The sequence below is a fragment of the Pinus tabuliformis genome, chromosome 4_2 (genome assembly GCF_031772625.1).
Source record: "Pinus tabuliformis cultivar Carrire ecotype Pingquan chromosome 4_2, CPIR1, whole genome shotgun sequence".
NCBI lineage: Eukaryota > Viridiplantae > Streptophyta > Pinopsida > Pinales > Pinaceae > Pinus > Pinus tabuliformis.
Genome location: NC_142304.1, coordinates 426,018,939 through 426,024,192, shown reverse-complemented (window position 1 = coordinate 426,024,192; position 5,254 = coordinate 426,018,939). Strand labels below are relative to the sequence as shown.

At 35.1% G+C, this 5,254-nt stretch overlaps 1 pseudogene; it reads left to right on the top strand.

Moving 5' to 3' along the window:
- Positions 1-659: 659 nt before the first annotated feature.
- LOC149169776 (uncharacterized) lies at positions 660-4,427 on the top strand (annotated as a pseudogene).
- The last annotated feature ends 827 nt before the right edge of the window (positions 4,428-5,254 follow it).

Below are 5,254 nucleotides of genomic sequence, written 5' to 3'. Positions count from 1 at the left end.
ATCTATCCGCTGAGTATGCCCTACCTCGGACATGTCCTACCAACACAGTACTTGCCATATTAACAGCTTCCCCCATAGCAATACCTTCGCCAAAGCTGATGGTGATGTCCTTTGCAGTGGCCTTCACGCACTTAGTTTTCCGTTTCCCAGTTCGTGGCGCTGATGGGTGGTCCAGAAGCAGATCTGGTGAGGTAGCCCCTTCCTGAAGCAGTTGAGCTGCTGATTTGACCTTAATCGCGGGCGTTTCAAAGTATATCGACAAGGAGTTTGCTGAAATGGGAGGGTTTTGGTCACAAGATGCAGGGGTTTCCTCAGGCTGTGCCCGAAATGGTGTCGAGCTAGACGGGTGAAAGTGGTTGACTGGAGGGTGCAGCTCGAAAGAGGGTGATGGTGGTGTGATTGCAGTGAGGACGTGCAGAGTACCTGGGGATAAAGGAGGGAAATCGAGTGAAGGAGAGTCAATTGATAGGGACCCAAAAACAAGCAATGAAGCACAATGTCCAGGGAAGGTAACCATCGGGGCAGAGCAAGACGGTGCTGAAACAGAGAGAAGTGGTGAAATTGTAACCGAGAGTTTAGGGTTAGGGTTTCCAAAGATAACTTGGTTGGGAAACGGGTCCTTGGAGTAATTGAGCTCCTCAATCTCCATAACATTGCCCATGCTAGAAACAGGGAACTGTTGGCAGATGGAGATAGCTACAGAGAAACGGAACAGTGAATCGTCCGAGCGCCTGCAGTAAGAACGGACGATGCTGCAGTAAAATCTAGGGTTTTACCCTAACCCTCTGCTAGGCCTTCTAGTCGTGCGCACTACTCCCTTCATTTTTCAACCCCCCAGTCCCTCTACTCAAAGGCTTTATTAGGTTATGAGCATATATTTAAAATAATAAAAAAACAATATAAATACAAATTCAAAATTTAAAACAATAGAAATATAATTTTAATTTATTTTAATTTTGAATTTATTCAAAATTCTAAAAAAACAAATTTGTTATAAAATCTCTCTCTCTATATATATGTATATATAGATAGATAGATAGATATATTATAAAATAAATTTAACCTAATTTAATTCAAATATTTAACCAATAAATAAATTATATAAAATTTTGTTTATTTTTACCTATATAAAATTGTTAAAAAGTTTAATTACCTTTCAAGATGATTTTAACCATTCATATTACACACCAATTTGTAATCAATAATTTGTAACATAAGAACTTTATACCTATTTTATATGATATACAATGTATAATATGCGTAAGAAATAACTTTGGGATGAGTACGATATTTCCTCACGATATTTTGAGATCGATAAAAAAAATTACGGAAACTTCCAAAGTTCGACTGCAAAAAGATTCTCTTGAAATTTTATGAGAACTATATCATTAATGTGAGTAGATTGTTTTAAATGTTTGTCAAAATTTTGATTATTGATTTCAGAATTTATGAAATTATAAATTTAAATTTTAAAAGATTAAAATATTTTAATTATTTTCACAAATATGAATAATATAATATCAATTCATAGTAACATTAAATACGATATCACTCATAATTACATGCAAAATTAATTGTAAATGCAAAATAAAAACGAAGCTTTGCACCTTAACCCTTAATGTACACCTAAAGCCCTGATATTAATTCATAATGAAATTAATTATGAAATGCAAAACATAACTCTGTACCCTTAAAATAATCGTACCATCCTTAATGAATGTTGCAATGGATGGTACGAACTCACGCCCTGGTATAAGGGTACAATGATTACTCAGTACCATCCTTAATGAATGCCAATCACAATTTAAGAAATTAGATTTAAAATAATCTTAAAAAATAAATTATTTTTTAGTTTTAAAGTTAACATTATACCTATAAATTTATTTTTTTAGTCAAACAAAAAATGTAAAGTCAATGCATTTGCTAACACGTTATATCCTGCGGTGCGACATACCTACTATTTTTGCACGCTCTAGTTGGTGACGCCAATTACTTTTACCGGTTCTGATAAATTAGAGCCACCGCCACCATAGTGAAAGAGGCGACGAAGCCGTTAGTTTGACTGATGGCACTTCCTTTGAGGTTTGGATGTGGCTAGTGAGCTCAAGCTAGGCCTTGGAGTTACTGGTTTTAACCAAGTTTGAAAGTCCTAAGGGGCAGGGTCTTCGTTTACTGTTTTAAAAGGTACACCTTAGTCTTACAGTCCTAAAACGTTAGGTTTTGAAAGGTTGGAAGGTCATGCCCTACTTTGGAAGGGAAAAGTCTCATCTTTAACTCTTACAATGTCTTGAAAGATCGACCTAGATATTGGCTTGATCCTCCAAAAGTTGAGGAATCGGTAGCGGTCTATAAAATATTCAGGGTATCAAATTTGGTTGATTTTATACCACTTTTTTGAAATAGAATTTTTTCTTCATTCTTTGTGACAATTCATTTACTTGGGTAGATGGAACTTTTCGTTTCAATCCACTACCAATTGCAGAGCAATAGGATTTTTCACTCCAACTTCATTGCTTTCCATGTGGATTAAAGTTTGTCATTGAGGTTATTTGAACTATGATCTTGATGTTGTTCCCTTTTTAAACAGACAACTTTGGTTGAGTTTGTTTCTTGCTGAACAAGCCTTTTTTATGTTACAATGTCTGTAAAGGCTAAACTGTTAAATTTGGGGTTTCGCTAGTGTAAGAAGGGCATTACATAAGAAGTGTAAGAGTTTTTTTATATATCTCAAAAATGAATTCTTTAATTGCCCAAATATACAAATGAATGTCCTTCCATGTCTTAGAACTATTACTTGGATATGTCACTTTGGTTGATATGGAAACCTTCAATCTCAAAATGAATCGTGTCATTTTTATATGTGTATGGACTGTTATATGGACATGAGTGTTCCTCTGTTTTAAACTAAATTCAATTATAGTGTTCTTTCATATTTATGCCCATGTCATATTCCTGCAATGGGAAATGCTTGTTTTTCATTCTTATTTTCTTTCAGTTATTAGAAATTGTTATTTGTTCTGGTCTGATACACATTTCCAATTCTTGTAGAAAATGCACTATTTGGAGAAAATGAGTGGTGTTTTTTCACTCCTAGGGACAGGAAGTATCCAAATGGTTCTTGCCCCAACAAGGTTGTTGGCTCAAGGTACTAGAAATCCACAAGTGTAGATAAACCCATCACTGCTAAGGGCAGAAACAGGCGTGTTGGCATCAAGAAGGCTCTGGTTTTCTATGTCAGAAAAGCACCTAAAGGAAACAAGGCTAATTGGATTATGCATGAATACCGCCTTGCTGATGTCAATAGATCTGCAAAGAAGAAGGGCAACTTAAGGGTATGTGACTGTTCCTGTGGATTTTCTTCTATGTATATTCTTATGTGTCAATAAACATTGTAGGTGTTGTTTGGTTTAAAACACCTGTCAGGTTGGATGACATTATGGCCTAGTCATGACAGGGCCCAGACCAGGTAGACTCTAGAGGATGAATGTATCTGGGAAAAATCAATTTGGGAAATAAGGGGTTTTTTTCTATATTATAGAAATCAAGGGTTTTCTAATTTAATCCAAAGGCTTTCAATAAGGAAAACTATAAATATCAAATATTATTTTTGTTCCTCAATCCAATTTAAAAATGAGGGCTTGTGATGGGTTTTATTGATGTAAATTTAGCTCAAAATCCTTTATTTTCTCTTTTGGGTTATCCATATTTCGGATAATGAAATTGCTTCTTGTTGCAGTTGGATGATTGGGTACTTTGTCGAAGATACAACAAGAAGAGCAGTGCGGAGAAGTTAGCTAAGGAGCAAGAGTGATCCTCGGAAGAAATTGATGAAAAGGTGCCAGGAATACTGCCCATTGGGAATACTATAATGAACTTGAACATTGAGCATTTAGAAAGAACTTCACAAGATTCAATGAAATCTGCCCGCCCTCCAAATTGCAGAACGATCTCTAACCATGATTCAAGAACTACCATTACTTCCATGAGCTACAACTCAAACACCATTTTTGAGCAGTTTTGAGCAGAATTTGAACATTTCAAATGCTAGTAATGCTCCAATGGACCTTCTAGAGCTTGTCCCATTTTTCAACTCTTTGCCTAATCACAAGAAAAATTATGATTCAGCATATTTAATTCCTCCTATTCTGCTCACCGATTCAAGTTGTTCCATGCAATTGTTGCATGATCTTAAATCTGATAAAAAAGAAGTGCAGAGAAGTTGTAGGTTGGAAGAATTGATGTTGCAACAACAACAACAATAGGAGAATGTTGGTTTGAACCAATCATTGTTCACCTTTGGATTCGATATTCTAAAAAACCCATTCCCACAGTTAGACCAAATACAACCCCCCTCTAGCAGTGATCCTTTCCAAGATTACTTAGCTAGCCTCACAACTCCAGGCTACTTATCGATGTCTTCTTATTAGAGGGATTGAAAGTCGAACCTAAGTTACATGTCGTCATACAAGAAAAGTAGAAATTAGTAGTTAGCGTGTATAGATGTTGTAGAATTTGTTGATTCGAAGCAAAATTCATTCATTCTTTCTCTAACAGAGAAATTGAGTGTATGTGCAAGCCTCCTTTTTTTTTAATGCAATTCATTCCATATACTCTCCCTTTCTTTTTATGCAATTCATTCCATATACTCTCCTTTCTTTTTTAATGCTATTCATGCAATATGCTCTTCTGAGCATATTTTACTTCTATTTTATATTTGAATTCACTAAAATTGTTTCACATCTCATAATTCACTTATATGATTGCATATTTTAGAGCCTAACACCATGGCCTCATTTAGCTTGATTACTATTTTTCCTCAGTGATAGTTGTTGAGTAAAAGGGGCAGCAGGTGGCTCCATGCAAATGGGGTAGGTAGTCTCATGAATACCCTCTCTAAATGTTATTATAGTCATATTGACATGCAACGAAATTATCAATAAGGGATTTCACTTTGAATTTTTTAAGTAAGGTTGCAATTTAGAATATTAACTTGTATACAATTCGGCAGGAACGCTGAAGATTGAGTTAGTTTTATTTTGGGAAAATAAAACAGTAAACAATTGGGCCATTTAGTGGCTGAACACAAATGTCGATTTTGAAAGAAACCAACCACAATAGTCAGCTAAACAGATACAAAGTAAAAACCCACACAACTGTCAGTTAAATAGATACAAAGGAAAATCCCATAAAAAGAAAGAAAAAATATGAATTCTGCTCCTAGTACCAACTAACTACTAAACTTCGTAAATTGTTC